The following is a 20,747-nucleotide window of genomic DNA, read 5'->3' as shown; positions in this document are numbered from 1 at the left end:
AAAAAGGGGCAGCGGGGGTGGGGGGGTTGGGGGGGGAGACTGCCAGGAGGTGGTGGCGCACAACTTTAATCCCAGCACTTGGGAGGCAGTGGCAGAAAGATCACTGTAAACTCAATGCTAGCCCTGTCTACAAAGTGAGTGCAGGACAGCCAAGATAACACAGAGAGACCCTGTCTCGAAAAAAACCAAAAAAAAAAAAAAAAAAAGGAAAGAAAGAAGGAAGAGACAGTCCAGTAGTTAAGAACAATTGCTGCTCTTCCATAGGACCAATGTTCAGTTCCTAGCACCCACAGTGGCTCCCAACCATCTGTAACTCCAGTCTCAGGGGATCCAATACCCTCTTCTGGTTTCTGAGGACACTACACACACATGGTACACAGGCATACATACAGGCAATATACACATACATATAAAATAATAAGGTAAAAATTTAAAAAATGGCCGGGTATGGTGGCACACGCCTTTAATCCCAGCACTCAGGAGGCAGAGGCAGGTGGATCTCTGAGTTCAAGTCCAGCCTGATCTACAAAGTGAGTCCAGGATATCCAGGGCTACACAGAGAAACCCTGTCTCACAACAAAACAAAAGAAAACAAAACAAAAAAAGGCAAGACTCCGAATCACTACGACAGAGACTCTGAGTCACTAAAGTGAGTGCCAGAACAAGAGCACAAGGTAACCCAGACTACAGACTGTCCTGAATTCATAGGCACTCATCACTCAAAAACAAATAGGCTAGTACATCAGGCCCTCACGAAATTAGTTTAGCCAGGCTTGGAGGTACATGCCTTTATTCCCAGCACTTGGGGTTGAAGCAGGAACATCCTGCATTCAAGGACATCGGGGTTACATAGAGAGACCCTATCTCAAAATTTATCCCATCCGAGTTGGGCATGGTGGTGCAGGCCTTTAATCCCAGCACTTGGGAGGCAGAGGCAGGCGATGGCTGTGAGTTTGAGGCCAGCCTGATTTACAAAGAGAGTCCAGGACAGCCGAGGCTACCCAGAGAGACCCTGTCTCAAAACAAAAACAAAAACAAAAACAACAACCAAAACAAAAAACAAAAAAACCATCCATCTAGCCTCACATCCCCTGACACACAAGCAACTCCAATACGTGGGACATAGATGTAAATAAATGAGTTCAATTTATGAGTGTTTAACATTGAAATGGTAGTAAACAAGCAGAGAAGAGGGAAGGGAGAAAAAAATATAGAAAACACATGCCTATAATCCCTGCACTCAGGGAGGCCGAGGCAGGTGGATCTCTTTAGGTTTGAGGCCAGCCTGGTCTACAAAGCAAGTGCAGGATAGCTACACAGGGAAGCCCTATCTCTAAAAACAAACAAAACAAACCAAGCAAACAAAAAAAGTTATGTTATGCACATATGTTTTAATTTTAATCCTAGGTGTGGGGTACGGGGCTGCTTTAGTTTGTCCACAGCTATTAATTATGTTTGTCTTGTCATCTAGAAGGGGCAAGATTTTTTTTTTTTTTTTGGTTTTTCGAGACAGGGTCTCTCTGTGTAGCCTTGGCTGGCCTGGACTCACTTTGTAGACCAGGCTGGCCTCGAACTCACAGCGATCCACCTGCCTCTGCCTCCCGAGTGCTGGGATTAAAGGCATGCACCACCACGCCCGGCTTAGAAGGGGCAAGATTTTTGCCAGTTGCAGATGGTTGTATAATTTGGGGAGGGTATAATTTGGAGATGGTATAAATGGGGGAGTCCCGAGAGTGCCGTGGCGGCTGCTGCTGGTCTCTGCTGTTGTACTTGCTATTGCTGGACTGCTGGATATTCTGATGACCAAGATTAGATTTTCCCCTAGGAACCTGACACCCCTAACTAACACAAAGTAGTCTAAAGAGGTCTATGCCCCGTCTCCCCTCTAACCTTCTTTCTCTCCCACCTAGTGTTGGAGGGGTTGGAAGGGATTGAGGTGGAATAGGGGTTGGAAGGGTGGTAGATATAAAACCCAATAAAGTAGCCAAAAAAGTATGTTTACATGCTGGGCAGTGGTGGCGCACACCTTTAATCCCAGCCCTCGGGAGGCAGAGGCAAGGGAATAGCTGTGAGTTTGAGGCCAGCCTGGTCTACAAAGCAAGTCTAGGCCAGCCAAGACTACACAGAGAAACCCTGTCTCAAAAAACAACAAAAAGAAGCAAACAAATAAACAAAAAGTATGCTTACAGAAACATTTGGTCCTAAATGGGATTTTTATGCACTAAATGAAGCTCCAGGCAATAAAACTGAGAATCATGTAATTTTTTTTTTTTCGAGACAAGGTTTCTCTGTGTAGCCTTGGCTGACCTAGACTCGCTTTTGTAGTCCAGGCTGGCCTTGAACTCACAGCGATCCGATTGCCTCTGCCTCCCGAGTGCTGGGATTAAAGGCATGCGCCACCACGCCCGGCCATGTAATTGTTTTTTATGTAGTACAAAAAGCAATCTGTCCCTAAAATTCCTGAAAATAACTGAACAACAAAATCTGTGGCCACTTCAGAAGGTAACCATTCTTGCCATGCCTGGTTGTAAGATGTGTGTGTTCATATATTAAAAAAAACAAACAAACAGGTTTTTCAAGGTCCTTATCTTAATCAAGGTTAGGCAAATACTAAAATGAATTCATAAGGGCAAAATGTAATATACTGAGGTAGTCATGATATCTGATTCTTTGTCTACAGCATTTACCAGAAATTGGCTCAAAGAAGAAGAATTTTATGTTTTACCCTTTTCCTAAATAAAGCAAGTAAGATTTAGTGATCAGACTTCATCTAAATACTAGATGTATGTGTTTTTCCACTGGAGTAAAAGAAAGTATGACACTAATAAGTCTCCTTTTGCCTTGTCTTGTTTCACATTAATTTCTTTTAGGAAGGTGCTGTGTATGCCGTGGTGCCTGTTGGGAGGTCACAAGACAACTGGAAGGAGTTGGTGTTCTTCCACTAGGTGGGCCCCAGGGAGCCAGCATAGGTCATCAGGCTTGCCAGCAATTGTCTCTACTCACAGAGCCATCTTATGGCCTGTAAAATGTATTTTGATGATGTGCTGGAGATATGGCTCAGCAGTTAAGAGCACTATCTGCTCTTCCAGAGGTCCTGAGTTCAACCACATGGTGGCTCACAGCCATCTATAATGTTGTCTGATGCCCTCTTTTGGCATGTAGGCGTACACACAGATAGGGCACACATACATAAAATTGTAAACGTTGGCTTGGTATATAAAACTTTATGCTCAGCTGGGCGTGGTGGCGCACGCCTTTAATCCCAGCACTCGGGAGGCAGAGGCAGGCGGATCCCTGTGAGTTCGAGGCCAGCCTGGTCTACAAAGAGAATCCAGGACAGCCAAGGCTACACAGAGAAACCCTGTCTCGCAAAAAAAAAAAAAAAAAAAAAAAAAAAAAAAGGGCATTAAATCATATTACAGATGGTCAGGAGCCACTAAATGGTTGCTGGGAATTGAACTCAGGACCTCTGGAAAAGCAGTCCATGCTCTTAACCTCTGAGCCATCTCTCCAGCCCCAACATATACTATTATAATGGACTTTTACACATGACAACTAAAAGTTAAGACTTGGTTATAGGATCTCTCCACAGCAAGATGCACAAAAGAGGAAAAGCCAGAAAAATATAAGTTAAAACCAGGTAATTTCATCAGTTGGAAGGAAAAAAAAAAAGACTTTAAAAAGACAAGAGAAATGAGCACATACTGCTTTTTTGTTGTTGTTGTTTTTGTTTGGTTTGGTTTGGGTTTTCTTTTCTTTTTCTTTTTTTTTTTTTTTTAAAGATTTATTTATTGTGTATACAGTATGCATCAGATCACATTACAGGTGGTTGTGAGCCACCATGTGGTTGCTGGGAATTGAACTCAGGACCTTTGGAAGAGTAGAGTAGTCAGTGTTCTTAACCGCTGAGCCATCTCTCTAGCCCCTTGGTTTGGTTTTTCAAGACAGGGTTTCTCTGAGTCACCCTAGCCATCCTAGACTCATTTTGTAGACCAGGCTAGCCTTGAACTCAAACTAGGCTGGCCTTGAACTCACAGCACCCTACCTGCCTCTGCCTCCTGATTGCTGGGATTAAAGGCGTGCGCCACCACTCTCAGCTCATATATTGTTCTTGTTGAGGACGTGTGTTGAGGTCACAGCACTCACAATAGCCTGTAGTTCGGCTCCTGGAGATCCGGTCTGTTTCTGACCTCTGAGGTCACTGCATTCACATCCACCAACCCACACTCAGACATACATATACACATAATTAAAAATAACATTTTTAACAAAATAAAAAAATCTGACATGGTAGTATATGCCTTTAATCTCATCATTTATTTTATTTCATTATTATTATTTGGGGGGGTGTTTGAGATAAGGTTTCTCTGTGTAGCCTTGGCTGTCCTGGACTCACTTTGTAGACCAGGCTGGCCTTGAACTCATAGCAATCTGCCTGCCTCCACCTCCTGAGTGCTGAGACTAAAGATGTGCACAAACACCTCCCCTCTCCCCTCCCCCACTCCACTAATTTCATCATTTAAGAGACAGATCTCTGTGAGTTCAAGGCCAGCCTGGTCTACATAGCGTGTGTAGCAGAACAGTTAAGGTTACATAGTGAGACCCTATCTCAAAACAAAAACAGAAAAACAAACAAAGCTAAAAGAGAAGGCTATCACCCCAATGACTCCCATCATGAGACTCCGTCGCGTGCTTCTGACCATCTCCTGTGCTACAGGACACAAGCTCTTAAATTCACTTTTGTCACCTCAAACTTGTACTAACTTTTGAGAACACATCCTTGTAGGCTTCACAAGGCCTGGGGACACTCGCTTTCAACTCCAATGACTAGCAATCAAACTCAAAATCCCTCTCACATCTCTGACTTTCACCTTTTGTGTTTCATAACTATTTTTATATTTAAATAAGATATTTAGAATTGTCTTTGGCATAAAAATAATAACAATCGGTGCTGGCTAGAGCAACAACCTGCTGGTGCTAAACCTTTTGCGCCAGACAGGTCCCAAGACTATAAAGAGTGCAAGCCACCCGCTAGGCGTCACCACAACTTCCTGGGGCCTGCCTGCCTGCCTGCTCCTTGCTTACTCCATAGTTCCAACTTTACCCATCTTGGGATGGACCCCCAATGGCTGCTGCCCCACTGGCAGCTCCTACACCTGCTCCAGCTCCCGTGGCTGCAAGAACTGCAAGTGCACCTCCAGTGACAAGAGCTGCTGCCCCAAGTGCACCCAGGACTGTGTCTGCAAGGGCGCTTCAGACAAGTGCACCTGCTGTGAGGACAGTGCTGCTCCTGCTTTAGGTAAAAAGTAGTGCTGGCCCACCCCAGAGTTTTTCATACAGGTCCACCCTGTTTGCTAAACACCCTTTGCTACTAAGTATGTGAATAATAAAATCTACCACCCTTCCAACCCTTATTCTACCCCAATCCCTTCCAACCCCTCCAACACTAGGCGTGTGTGTGTGTGTGTGTGTGTGTGTGTGTGTGTGTGTGTGTGTAACAATGCACACGTGTGGAGGTCAGATAACAGCTTTGTGCAGTCAGTTCTCCTTCCACAGGTTTGGAGGCTTGAACTCAGGTTGCCTACTGAAGAACTCTCCCGGCCTCCAGGACTCCTTGGAAAGCAAGTCAGGAATGGTAGCACCTGCGTAAACCCAGCACCCAGGAAATGGAAACAAAAGGATCTCGAATTTAGAAACTCCATGGGCAGGACCTTGTTGTGGGTTTCTTTGTTTGGTGGGTTGGTTTTTGGTTCTGAGAGGTTTTGTTTGTTTGTTTTTGAGAAGAGGGGCAGTTTGGTTTTTTGAGACAAGGTTTCTGGCTGTCCTGGACTCACTTTGTAGACCAGACTGGTCTCCAATTCACAGTCATCTGTCTGCTTCTGCCTTCCTGAGTGATGGGATTAATGGCCTATGCCACCATGCCTGGTATTTTGATTCTTTTGTTTTTGTTTGGTTTTTCCAGACAGGGTCTCTCTGTGTAAGCTTGGCTGTCCTGGACTCGCTTTGTAGACCAGGCTGGCCTTGAACTCACAGCAATCTGTCTGCCTCTGCCTTCTGAGTGCAGGGACTAAAAGTGTGCTACCATACCCGCCAGTATTTTGATTTTTAAAGCAAGTGAAAGAGCAGGGCAAAGTGGCACAAGCCTTTATTTTTATTTATTTATTTATTTTTCTCCTTTATTGGCACAAGCCTTTAATCCCAGCACTCAGAAGGCAGAGGCAGGTGAATTGCTGCGAGTCAGAGATCAGCCTGGTCTACAAAGTGAGTGTAGGACAGCCAAGGCTACTCAGAGAAACCCTGTTTGGGTGGGGGTGGGGTGAGAGGGTGGGATGGAGGGGGTGGAGCGGATTGGGGGGGGTGCAGGGTGTAGATGTAAAGTAAAAAAACAAAACAAGATGTTCTTGTCTGCTGGGCCATGAAAAAATAGGCAGGGTGCCAATTTGACTTTTGGACTGTCGTTGGCCAGAGATCTCCTTTAATGAACTGAAGTAGCTCAGAACTGGTGTCTCAGCTTCCAATCCCTGCGCCCCCCCCCACCCACCCCCAATCTATTTCCTCTGATGCCCAATTACCCTCAGGATGACCTTTATAATGTTAATAATGTCCGTTGTAATCTGATCTCGGTTTACCCTTCCTCATTTCTCCTCATTTCCTGCCTTGTTCTGTGTGTACCTCAGGTGGAGTCTTCCCTCAGGCCTTCCCATAAACCCTTTCTTTTGTCTGGAAACTGTCCTTGCCTCTCCACTCTCTCCTACCTGTCCATCAAGTCACTGTTTATGGATTATTTACACATTTCCTGGAGCCCTGGCCTCTGGTCACGTGCCCTTTCTTAGCTTTCTGTAACACTTTACTGAAGTGCTTGTTGCGTGACACACAAATGTGTCATTTGAATTAGCCTTTCTCTCTCTCTCTCTCTCTCTCTCTCTCTCTCTCTCTCTCTCTCTCTCTCTCTTTTTGGTTTGTCAAGACAGTTTCTCTGTGTAGCCTTGGCTGTCCTGGACTTGCTTTGTAGACCAGGCTGGCTTCGAACTCACAACAATCCACCTGCCTCTGCCTCTCAAGTGCTGGGATTAAAGGTGTGTGCCACCACGCCTGGCAAATTAGCCTCTCTTTACAGATAAAAACGGAAGCTCACAGAATATGTGTCCCCCCCCCCCCAAACCTACACAGTAATTATCAGAATACAGAGTTTTTCTTGCAGCTTTTCCATGTTACTCCCCACATCCCAGGAATAACAAGAACAAGCCAGCACACGAGTCTGGTTTTCTCAATTCTAGAGTAGAAAACCTCAGTCTTAGCCGGGGAATGGTGGCACACATCTGTAGCGCCAGTACTTGGGAGGCTGAGGCAGTCAGGGCTACCCTGGTCTACATGGTGAAATGCTGCCTGTCTTGGTGGCTGTTCTAGTGCTGTAAAAAGACTCTTTTTTGTTTCTTTTTCTTTCTAGACAGAGTGTCTCTGTGTAGCCCTAGTTGTCCTCGAACTCACATCAGTCCGGCTGCCTCCCAAATACTGGGATTAGAGGTGTGCGCCACCACCGCCCAGCTGAAGAGACTCTTACGAAGGAAAACATTCCATTGGAGGCTTGCTTAGTTTCTGAGGGCCAGTCCACTATTGCCTGTGGTGAGGAGCATGGCAGAGTGCACAGTGCTACAGTGTGACTGAGAGAAACAGACACCCTGACTCACTAGCTGAAGGAGAGAAAAAGAAACACTTGACTGGGGGGAGGCTTTTGAAAACCTCAACGCCCACCCCTACTTCTCCAACAAGACCACACTTCCTAATTCTTCTACTCCTATCAAAGAGTTCTACTCCTGGGTGACTAAATATTCAAATATATGAGCCTATGGGAGCCATTCTTATCCTTTTTTGTTTGTTTGTTTCTCTGTGTAGCCTGGGCTTCCTTTGTAGTCCAGGCCGGGACTCACAGAGATCTGCCTGCCTCTGCCTCGCAGAGTGCTGGGATTACAGCCTTGCACCACCAACCACACCCGGCCGAGCCATTCTGATTCAAACAACCCCTGTTGCATCACAGATATTTTTGCAAATCAAGGGCCAGTGAGATGGCTCAGCAGGTAAAGGTATTTACTGCCAAACCTGACAACCTGAGTTCTGGGTTCCGTTCTGGGAATCCACCTGGTGGAAGGAAAGAACTCTACAGGAGTTCATCTGATACACACACACACACACACACACACACACACACACACACACACACACACACACACACACACAGAGACGGCAGAGAGAGAGACAGAGACAGAGAGAGAGTAAATGTTAACATTTTTCCAAGACAGGGGGTCCTCTGTATACCCTTGGCTGTCATATCTGTCTGCTCTGCCTCCCCAAGTGCTAGGATTACAGCCATGTGCAACCATGTCTCGTTTCTATTTTCTTTTTCCAGACAGTGATTATCTATGTAGAACTTGCTATGTAGGCCAGAAATGTGCCACCACACCTGACTAAACATTAATACTTTAAAATTTTTTTTTAATCTTTGTTTTTAATCTAGTCAACTTACGAATCACATAGAATGTTTTTAAGACTTTGTGACCCAGAATGGTACACTTAGAAATCTTTTTTTTTTTAAAGATTTATTTATTTATTATGTATACAGTGCTCTGCCTTCATGTACCCCTGCAAGCCGGAAGAGGGCATCAGATCACATTATAGATGGTTGTGAGCCACCATGTGGTTGCTGGGAATTGAACTCAGGACCTCTGAAAGAGCAGTCAATGCTCTTAACCTCTGAGCCATCTCTCCAGCCCCTACACTTAGAAATCTTTTATCATTCCCCTTTTATCCAAGAGATGTACTTTAAAACATTTTTTTTGTTTTTTCGAGACAGGGTCTCTCTGTGTAGCCTTGGCTGTCCTGGACTCACTTTGTAGACCAGGCTGGCCTCGAACTCACAGCGATCCACCTGCCTCTGCCTCCCGAGTGCTGGGATTAAAGGCGTGTGCCACCACGCCCGGCTCAAGAGATGTACTTTTTAAAAACCATCCCTGAGCAGGGTGTGGTGGTCCAGGCTTTACTCCCAGCTTTTTTTTTTTTTTTTTTTTTTTTTTTTTTTGGTTTTTCGAGACAGGGTTTCTCTGTGTAGCCTTGGCTGTCCTGGACTCGTTCTGTAGACCAGGCTGGCCTCGAACTCACAGTGATCCGCCTGCCTCTGCCTCCCGAGTGCTGGGATTAAAGGCATGTGCCACCATGCCCAGCTTTACTCCCAGCTTTTGAGAGGCTGAGGCAGGCAGATCTCTGGAAGTTTGAGGCCAGCCTGGTCTACATAGCAAGATGCAGGACAATCAGGGCTACATAGAGAGAACCTGTCTCATAAATATACAAACAAACAAACAAACCCATTCCCATAACCCCCCTTTGTCTCCCTAATCCCCGCTCTCATTTCCCTCAGCAGTGATTCCAAATTGTCTTCACCCACTCAGCTCTTTCTCACTAACTCCTATAACAGTTAAAGGTTAAATATTCAGAACCTGGATCCTGGGCTTCTTTTCCTTCCTTCCTTCCTTCTTTCTTCCTTCCTTCCTTCCTTTCTTTCTTTCTTTCTTTCTTTCTTTTTCTGAGACAGGGTTTCTCTGTGTAGCCTTGGCTGTCTTGGACTCACTTTGTAGACCAGTCTGGCCTTGAACTCACAGAGCTCTGCCTGCCTCTGCCTCCTGAGCGCAGGCGTTCCAGGCCCGGTGCTACTTTGTTTCTCCCTGTTGGATTCTATTTGCTTGACCAGGAGACTATCTCAATCATATCTTGCTGAGCCCACCTGTGTAAATTGGTGATTGAAAGACCCTCAAGTTGCCGGGCAGTGGTGGCACATGCCTTTAATCCCAGCACTCTGGAGGCAGAGGCAGGCTGATTGCCGTGAGTTCGAAGCCAGCCTGGTCTACAAAGTGAGTCCAGGACAGCCAAGGCTACACAGAGAAATCCTGTCTCAAAAACAAAACAAAACAAAAACCAAACAACAAACCAGCAAACAAAAAGAAATAGAAAGTGTCCTGAGACAAATGGAGGATTTTGAGGTAAGGGAAAAATAGACACCTCTAGGGGCAAATGGGCCCTGTTCCAAAAATTCAGTTTTTAAATTGACTGTTTTGAATGCCGAGCACATTTTCCCTTAGCAACAATGCTATGAATAATTGCAGATCTTTTCTCAGAAAACGCGCACATGAACTGGTTCAGCCCACGACGGTACAGAACTCTTTGCTTAAGACGTTTCAGAGTTGCCTTGAGGTCTCCCTAGATCCTGCGACTCTGAATTATAAATAAGCTGTGTATGTAGCTGCCACCCCAACTAGACTGTGAACTCTTTGAGGACTGGAGAATGTTGAATTATTCATTTTTGTATTCTGAATGCCTGGCATATAACTGGCAATAAATGTTGGTTGCATAAATGAATGGACAAATTTAATAGACATTTGGATAGTATTGAAAGCATCTTAAGGAATAAAGAGAGTCACATTTAGTGGGTACCTTAGTACGTGTCTGGTACTGTACTAGGCCAGCCAATAAGCAAGGCGCTTTGTTGAGGTTAGACCCAGGGAGGAGGAAGCTGAAGATGCCAAGTAAATGGGTGCTAAAATTGCTAAATAGTTTTTTTTTTTAATTGCTAAATCTTTTTTGGATGAAAACAAGTATTGTGTGTGTTGATCAGAACAATGTCATGTGGAAATAGTCACAGGGACGGTAGTGAGAAGCCTCCCCTGAGGGGCTGAGCCTGGACTGCAGAGGACTCTGACCTCTAAAAACAGCAGGGGATGATGGAGGAAGTCTGGCAGGTCAGGGAGGAATCAGCCGAAAGATGGGAGCACTTGGTTTGGATCAGATCCTGCTTTAGTTTCCCTGCTGACTGGCTTTCTATAAAGAAGTATTGTTCTGGGCCTGGGATGCTGCTCAGATGGTAAAGTGCTTGCCTGACACACACAAAGCCCTGGGTTGGATCTCCAGCACCATGTAAAGCCAGTACAGTGGAGTGTGCCTGTAATCTCAGCACTCAGAGGTGGAGGCTGGGACATTAGATCTAGGTCAACCCCAGCTACAATGGGAGAGGTCAGTCTGGACTTGGCTGAGACGTGTGTGTGTGTACATATATTCTTTTAAAACTGTTTATCTGGCTAGTCTCTGAATTTGTAAATTTAACTTTATTTTATGTGAAACCGCTGCCACTTCCCTGTACATATATTCTTTTAAAACTTTATCTGGCTAGTCTCTGAATTTGTAAATTTAACTTTATTTTATATGAAACCGCTACCACGTCCCTGTAGATGGGTGGCGTTACCAATTGTTTTCCACAGTAACTGCTGGTTAGGCATGTGTGACAGTCTCCTTGGGATGGCTGTAATGGTGACGGTGCACTGGGATTCTGGACCAGAAGGGAGAATGCAAGTACAGGAAACATCACCACGAATGCAAAATTTTTGTTTCGTGTTGTGTTGTTTTTCGAGACAGGGTTTCTCTGTGTAGCCTTGGCCATCCTGGATTCGCTTTGTAGACCAGGTTGGCCTTGAACTCAAGAGATCTGCCTGCCTCTGCCTCCAGAGTGCTGGGATTACAGGCGGATGCCACCACGCCTGGCTCTGCAATGCAAGCTTTGGTGGGAGGAAAAAAAAAAATAAGAGGATGTAAAACACAACAAGTTTAATAATTAAAAATAAGAAATAAGATGTCCCAAGAAGAGACTTGATACCTTATGAGCATATATTAGGGGAGGAGGTCCCCCTCAGTCATAATCATAGGGGAAGGGAGTAAGGGGAAAATGGGAGGGAGGGAGGAATGGGAGGATACAAGGGATGGGATAACAATTGAGATGTGATATGAATAAATTAATAAAATATATTAAAAAATAATATGTCAGGCAACAGATATTCGATGGAGAAGTTTTATTATATGAGCAAGGGGAGAGAAGGAAAGAGGGGGAGGGAGGGGTACCCCAGAAAGACAGAGGAAGAGAGAAGAGGAGGGAGAGGAAAAGGGGGTAAGAGAGAGAGAGAGAGAGAGAGAGAGAGAGGGGTGAGGTGGCTCTGTCCTTTTATATAGCCCTGGGCAGGGCCACGCCCCCTGGCAGGTAGGCAATGATGTCACAGGTAGGCAGGTTGAAGCCGAATCCAAACATTAAGTATGCATCAAAATGCTGTAAATAGTTGGAGGCCAGCCTGGTCCACAGAGCAAGTTCCAGGACAGCCAGGGCTACACAGCTTTCTATTTTATGTATGTTAACTTATAAAATTAATTTTAAAAAAGTTCTCTCTCTCTTTTTTTTTTTTTTAAAGTTCTCTTTAAAAAGGAGTGGACAACTGGATGTGGTGGCACGTGTCTTTAATCCCAGCAATCAGGAGGCAGAGGCAGACAGACAGATCTCTGTGAGTTCGAGGCCAGCCTGGTCTACAAAGTGAGTCCAGGACAGCCAGGGCTACACAGAGAAACCCTGTCTCAAAAAAAAAACCAAAACAACCAACCAAACAAAAAAACCCCAAAACCAAAAAAGGAGTGGACAGAGAAGGAGAGGGAAGGAAATCAGACAGCTATTTCATAATTTTAAAAAGGTCCTAACCCTTCAGAAAGTCCCTCATGCCGCCAGCCTGGCCTTTTCTTTGTTGAAAGGGTAACATCAACAACTTCTACATTTAATTTACGGTTTCCAGAATGCTAGAGTGCAATCAATACATACTGTGTGCGATGTTCCGAGTGTTTCAAATCAATGCATACTCTGGGTTTCATTAAGTAACTTAGAACTGACGTTGATGAAGATGAAGAGAGAACTGTCTTGAAGATGGTTCCTTTTATGATCGTCCCTAAGGAAAACGCTTCGCAGCCATCAGATTTCTAGTCATCGGTACCTTGACCGTGACCTAATTCCCACGATGCTTCAACCCCTGCGCCAGGCAGGGAGAGTGAAGACAGGACGCAGACGCTGACTTTCCGATAGTTAAAGCAGAAAGAGAAGACGATCCGACCAACAACTGCAGCTCAGCGCGGCAGGTTTAAGAAAGAGGCAAGTGCTTCTTCGCAGGGACTGAGGGCAGGGCGGGAGAGCTGACTGTGCACACGGTAACCGGAACAAGTATTTTCAACAGTCTAACTGTGCCGCTAAGTTTTATGTCAGCTTGATACAAGCTAAAGTCATCTGTGACAAGGGAACCTCCATTAAGAAACTGCCTCCATAAGATCAGGCTGTAGGCGAGCCTGTAAGCCATTTTCTCAACTAGTGATTGATCGGGGAGGGCCCAGCCTCGTGTGAGTGGTGCCATCCCAGGGCTGCTGGTCCTGGGTTCTATAGGAAAGCAGGCAGAGCAAGCCAGTAAGCAGCGCCCCTCCACGGCCTCTGCATCCGCTCCTGCCTCCAGGTTCCTGCCCTGTTTTGAGTTCCTGTCCTGAGTTCTTTAAATGAGGAACAGTCATGTGGAAGTGTAAACCAAAACTTGCTTTTGGTCATGGTGTTTCATCACAGCAATAGTGACCATAATATTCTTACCCAGAAAAAATTTTTCTATTTTGATATTTGGCGCGGAAAGTCCTTTTCTTCCACTCCTCTGCCTGGTCTGTCATCTGAGGACGCTGTTGAACTCCTTAGCTTCCTCCTTCTTCTTCCCAAGCACTGAGCTTACAGGTGTGCACTACCATGCCTCACTTCAGGAAGTGGATAGACGCTGGGCATGTGTTAGCTCAGGCCTGTGACACGGCACTTGGGAGGCACATGCTTGTAGTCACAGCACTTGGGTGCAGAGGCAAGAGAATCAAGAGTTTAAGGTTATTCTCCGCTATCTAGTGAGTGTCGATGCCGCCCCCCCATCCAGCAGGAAAGACACCAACACCGGGAACTCTTCTTGCAGCAGTTTTATTCAGGATTCTTGACTACCGGAGTGACCCCGGGAAAAGCTCCCACAGAACCTTTATAGTGTGCCTGGTCCTATCAGAAACTGCCACGTCGTCACTCCTGGTTGGTGCATTCGGATCACGCCACCTCACGTCATGCCTTCAGGCATGCGCATAAGGGGCTTGCTCACTGTGCATGCGCATAAGGTTTACTCACTGCGCATGCGCAAAAAGGGGCACACTGCACATGCGCAAAAGGGGGTGCTTTGCGCCGGGGAAGCAGCAGGGGGTGCTGCTATCTGTGGCTCTCCACAAGTGAGTTCAAGGCCAGACCGAGTGTCATAGTGAGACTCTGTGTGTGTGTGGTTTTTTTCCAGTGGGGGGGGGTGGCGGGTGGTGGTACAGGAGATTAGAGCCTGAGCTCTGGCCTCTGTGGGAACCTGCACTCACATACACATAAACACACACACACACACACACACACACACACACACACACTTAAAAAACAAAAAATTCTAAAAAAAATATTATGTCTTAATTAACTTATTTTGAGACAAGTGCTTACTATGTTTTCCAGATTTGTCTTGAATGTTTGGCTAAAATGATCTTTCTGCTTCAGCTTTTCTTCTTCTTCTTCTCCTCCTCCTCCTCCTCTTTCTTCTTCTCCTCCTTCTTCTTCTTTTTCTTCTTCTTCTTCTTTCTCCTCCTCTTCCTTCTTCTTTTCCAAGACTGGGTTTCTCTGTGTAGCCTTGTCTTTCCTTGTAGTCCAGGCTAACCTTGAGTTCAGCTTATCCGCATGCCTCTGCCTCCTGAGTGCTGAGATTAAAGGCATGCACCACCTTGCCCAGCTATTTCAGCTTTTCAAATGCTGGGATTACAGGTGTGTGACACCTGGCTCAGCTGTTGTTAGTTACTTTTCTGTTGCCCTGATTAGAAACACCACAACAAGATGACTTACAAAAGAGTTTATTTGGGGTTATGGTCTAGGATTAGAGTCCTCGATGATAGAGTGGAGGCAGCAGGTGGCTGGAACTAGAAGAATGAAACGGAGAAAGCATGTTGGGAATAGAGTAAGGCTTTGACACATCAAAGCCTGGCCAACTGACATACCTCCTCCAACAAGGCTACACCTCTTACACCTCCCACACAGCTCCATCAATTGGGGACCAAGTGTTCAAATGCCCAAGGCTTTATTGAAATCACGTCAGCCTTATAAACATTTTAATAGCTCTATGATATCCTATAACATAGATGTATGATAACATAGGCAGTGCTTCAAACTGGAAATTTGGATTGGGTCTATTCATCTTTTTTTTTTTTTGGTTTTTCCAGACAGGGTTTCTCTGTGTAGCCTTGGCTGTCCTGGACTCACTTTGTAGACCAGGCTGGCCTTGAACTCACAGCAATCTGCCTGCCTCTGCCTCCCGAGTGCTGGGATTAAAGGCTTGCGCCACCATGCCTGGCCTATTCATCTTTTTTACAAAGCTCACTGAAACAATTAGGACATAAACCCACAGAAAAATCACAGGGTTACTTGGGAGGCAGAGGCAGGTGGATCGCTGTGAGTCTGAGGCCATCCTGGTCTACAGGGCAAGTCTAGGACAACCATGGCTACACAGAGAAACCCTGTCTTGAAAAACAAAAGAAAACAAAGACAAAAACCCCCCAGAGGGTATAATAGTAGTAGTAGTATAGGCCTGAGTGTCCTAGAATTAACTCTGTAGACCAGTCTAGCCTTGAATTTACAGAGATCCAATATCCTTTGCCTCCGAAGTGCTGAAAAAATTAAAAGACTGCACAACCATGCCTGGCTTATTTATCAACTTTTTAGGGGAGCATAAAAATATTTATTTGGCCGGGTGGTGGTGGCGCATGCCTTTAATCCCAGCACTTGGGAGGCAGAGGCAGGCGGATCGCTGTGAGTTCGAGGCCAGCCTGGTCTACTAAGTGAGTCCAGGACAGCCAAGGCTACACAGAGAAACCCTGTCTCGAAAAACCAAAAAAAAAAAAAAATTTTTTTTGTTGGACATACTTTGAACTGTTATCTCCAGATAGGTCATAGTTTCAACATTAGACCATTATACATTATTATCAAGGAGGTGATAGATTTTGAATATTTTAAAGATTTATTTTTATGTGTATGAATGTTTTGTCTACAATTATGTCTGTGTACCATGTGGATGCAGTTTCTGTGGAGGCCAGAAGGGGGCATCAGATCCCTTGGAAGTAAAGATACAAATGGGTGTGAGCTGCCATGTGGGTGCTGGGAACCGAACTGGAATTCTATGTATGGACTAAGAAGTACACCAATCTTACTAATAAAGAATTTTATTTATTTAATAATGAAAAGTAGAAGAGCTACTGAGTATCATATTGTATGAACTGTTAGTACTTAACAATGTAATACATTGTTTCTTTTTACTGTTTGGATTTAACAATGTAACATTTGTTGTTTTTGTTTTTTTTTTCCCACCTAAGAATGCTGTGAAAAAACAGCCGGGTGTGGTGGCAGAAGCCTTTAATCCCAGCACTGGGAAGCCAGAGGCAGGAGGATGTCTGTGAGTTCGAGGCCAGCCTGTTCTACAAAGTGAGTCTAGGACAGCTCCGTTACACAGAGAAACCCTGTCGCAAACAAAACAAAACAAAACACATTTATTTTTAAAATAATTTAAAAAGAATGCTGTAGGCCGGGCGTGGTGGCGCACGCCTTTAATCCCAGCACTTGGGAGGCAGAGACAGGCGGATCGCTGTGAGTTCGAGGCCAGCCTGGTCTACAAAGTGAGTCCAAGACAGTCAAGGCTACACAGAGAAACCCTGTCTGGAAAAACAAAAAAACCCAAAACAAAACAAAAAAAAAGAATGCTGTGAAAAGACAAGAAGACTGCAGTGATCAGGAACTAGTGAGGTCATAGAGGCTCAGGTGTGTAATTCTAGCACTTGGGAGGGGGAGGATGGAGGGTCAGGGGCTAAAAGTCCTCCTCAGCTACAGAATAATTTTCAGGCCAGCCATTACTACACCAAATCTAAATACATAAAATAAATTAGCTATTAGACAAGCATCACTAGGAATGTCTACTATATAATAAATTAGTGTCAGCAGAACTGTTGATTCTGAGGCTTTTCTATCTTTATAAGCTTTGAATATTGCCGGTTGACGTTCAGAAATATTCTACCGATTTCTAACCCCCTTAGTAGGCTATTAGAATGGTGACCCTTGACCCTCTGCATGCCTGTAATACCAATATTCAGAGCCTGAGGCAAGGGGACCCAGAATTTGAGGTCAGCCTGGCTTACCAAATTAGACCCTGCCATTAAAAAAAAAAAAAAAAGCATACTTTAGGTTGCCAGATAAAATGCAAAATGCTGTTAAATCTCAATTTCAGATATCAGTGAATATTAAATAAACATTCTACACTTAAGAATTGTTGTTGAAGATTAAAATCTACCTGCAAACCAGGAGGAACCCAAGCCGACTGGCTGTTTAAATTCATGTGCTATCTTAGAACAGGAAGAGGATCTTAGAAGAAATTTGAGAAGGAATGTCAGTGTGAACATCCCCCACAGACTTTTTTTTTTTTCCCTTCCTGAGACAGGGTAGCTTTGGCTGCCCTAGACTCGCACTGTAGACCAGGCGGGCCTCGAACTCACATGGATCTGCTTGCCTCTGCCTCCCTAGTGCTGGGATGAAAGGAGTGCAGTACCACACCTGGCCTCTCATGTTTTAAGCATCTGTTCCCAGATGGTCTGGCTATCCTGGAGGTCATTTAGGAACTGAGACGTAGAGGATGGATCTTCCGGTATCAGACCCCAGGCTTTGTTCGTGCAGCCCTGTTTCCTGGTTTACGTGGTTTGAGCCGCCACTGCAGCCTAGTCTAGTCAGCATGTGGTGGTGCCCCTGTCTCCCCCACTAAGATGGACTGAGGCCCTCTGCAACCATGAGCAAAAAGAAATCTTGTTTCTTTCTGGTACTGTGGTCACAGCTGTGTGAAAGTAAGGCAAGCAAAAGAAATGGGTTTTAGTTATTTTGTATGGATTCATTAAATGTGCGAAATATACCATATAGCTATGTGGTGCTAATGACAGTGTAGAACAGACAACCTTACAAGAAACAATTCTGTAAATCCCAAACTATTTATTGTAAAATAAAGCATTTACTCAAATAGCCGGCAGCTTTACATGCAGGCCGTGTAAGTTGGCAGTCATTCTAGGCAGGCACTCACTTGCAGGACATTAATTGGATTTTCCCAAACTGGATTTCCTAACAAAAGCTCCACCATTCTGTATTTTTTGTTGGATTTGACTATCCTGACACTTTCCTCCCCAAACATTAAAGACTTAAATGTGAAAAATGCTCGAAAGTGGGCAGTTTTAGTGGGTTTGAATTATACCGGATTTTCCTCTACATATTTAGTCTAAGCAACTTATTTTCTATAACAATCCCTCTGATTCCTTCTCAGGCAAGGCTCAAGCAAGCCTACAAAAGAAAGGGATACCGTTCAAGTTAGTTTGCTCTTTAGTGCCATAATCTATTACCAAATTGAAACCAATTTCAGAAGCTAAAAAAGGTGGCGTTTACCTCTGACTCACGCACACCATCAATAGAATTAATCTTCATTTGGGGGTGTGCACCTCTCAGGCGATTTTTAAAATCCAGTTAGGGAAAAACAACTAATGGCTACAAGCGATCCCTTACATGCTAAGCCGCCTGCATGTGAGCGGCGTCGCCGTGTCGATGAGTTTACCCTTCAAGTGTCTCCTTTGGAGGAGCGCGACCCGAGTGTGCTGTGGGAGACGACCTAAGCGTCTGGAATAAAAATAGAACTGTATAACGGCTTTTATAGGAAAGTGACCTTAGAAAAGAGCTATCATAAAAAGAAAAAGGCAGATGGAGCCTTTAAAATGAACTAATTTTAGAACAGTTATCGTTTTCCCACAGCTTAACTCTGAGACATAGAATTAGGAAATTAAGATTCTTACTGGTACTGTATGTTAGGCTTTGTTAAAGCAAAACAAAAACAGAGTCTGTTTTCAAATGGTAACCAATATTGTATGGGTTTCCGGTTGTGGGCCAGTTCCTAAAACTAGCATTTTGGTATGGCACATACACACATATGTAAGATTTGCACACGTCATAACCTTCACTTTGTGAACGTGTACAGCGTTTATTTTGTGCAAAAAAAAAAAAAATTATGGCGAAGAGCAGTTTCTATTTGTGCTACCCAAAAAAGGATCTGAATTTTGAGAGAGGGAGAACCAAACTCGCTAGGCTTTTATTTATATCCTAGTGTCCTCAGCCTTCTGCAAAAAAGGCAAAAGCTTTTGTTTTTCTTTTTTTTTTAAGTGCAGCACTACAAAGGATTCGGACTCTTTCAGACTCTACGGAACCAGACCACACATCCCGAGCTGTGTCCACGCACAAGGGCAGGCTCGCTGGGGACCTATAGGAGTGGTTTTAAACTTGTCGGGCCAGCGCCTTGCCCACGGCGGGCCACGCGCTCCGTTTCCGGAGGAAGGCGGCGAGGCGGGGCTGGCGGCCGTGCAGGGCCGCTTCCTCCCACCGCGGGCACGGGAGACGTGGGGAGGGAGGCCGCGTCGGCACCGGTGTGTGTGTGTGTGTGTGTGTGTATGTGGAGGGTCTCAAACCACCACGATGGCGCGACGCGGGCAGCCCACGCGAGGGGCACGCCGTGCCCGCTGACCCGCACGGCCCCGGGAGAGGGAATTGGAGGGCACGCGTGGGGGAGGGGCGGAGAGCGTGCGGCTCGCACTGAGCATGCGCCGTCCTAGGGGCAGTCAGCGGAGGGCCAGACATGCGCAGTGAGCTCAGGATGGGCCGGCGGCGGGGCAGGGCGGGGCCGGAGCGAGCAGCTAATGTGTTTATCCGGTTTTCTGGGTGGGCGGTCAAAGCGCACGCGTAAGGGCGAAAGGCGGGGTGTGTGAGTGTGTGTGTGTGTGTGTGTGTGTGTGTATGTGTGTGTGTGCGCGGAGGGGGGGGTGGGGGTGCGTTGCGCATGCGCCGGGCGAACCGGTAGCTCCGGGAAGGCGTGGAGGGGGCTTTTAGAGGAGAAGCAGAGGAAAAGGGAAGCGGAGGGAAAGGAAGGGCGGGGGGAGAGGAGGAGGAGGGGGGGAGGGGGGAATGAGAGCGCGCTCTGCGCATGCGTGGAAAGGGCTAGCGACGACGGCGGCGGGGGAGTCTCGGGGATGACAGTGTCTTTGCCCGTTGGGGTAACGGTCGTCGTTACCGGCCAGGCCTGAGGCGTCGCACCGTCCACCGCGGCCGGAGTAGTGCCCGGCCCAGCCGATCTAGAGCGGCGCGTGAAGTCAGGGTGAGGGCGGCCAGGCCCGAGGGAGGGGCCTGCAGCGGGCCTCGTTTTGCGCGCTGGGCGGCGGCGGCGGCGGCGGCGGTAGTGGCGGCCTGGCGGGGTGAGCTCGCCTAAGCCCCCCGGCTTGGGCAGGCGGTACCGGCGGCGGCGGCGGCAGTCGCGCTTGGAGGAGTTGTCCGTGCCCCGTTGAAAAGATGGCCGGGCTGTGAGGGGGCGGCGCTAGCCGCTGGTGACCCCGAGTGTGCGGCTCAGGAGCTTGGGGCGCCGCCGCCGCTGCCGCTGCTGCCGCTGCCGCCACCACCGCCGCCTGCCCGGCCCGCTCCCCGCCCCCTCCCGCCGCCGGGCCCCGCGCGCACTTCCTCCCGGGCCTCTCTTTCGGGCGGGGGCCTCCCGCCCGCCGCGCCAGGCGCAGCGTGGGTCCCCGCGTCCGGCATGGCGAGAACGGCAGCGGCGCGCGCCCGTCGCAGCAGCAACCTCCTCCTCCGCCGCCGCCGCGGCTGCTGGCACTAGACCCGGGAAGCCGACGCCTGCGCGCTGAGTCCTCGTCGCCCCGCTTGCCTCCGCGCCGGCGCTGCGATGGAGTAAGGGCCCCCGCTGCTGGTCCGT

Source organism: Acomys minous, assembly GCF_964271855.1.
Source record: "Acomys minous genome assembly, chromosome: 13".
Lineage (NCBI taxonomy): Eukaryota > Metazoa > Chordata > Mammalia > Rodentia > Muridae > Acomys > Acomys minous.
The sequence above is the reverse complement of the archived record's forward strand: the minus strand, read 5'-3'. Positions refer to the sequence as shown.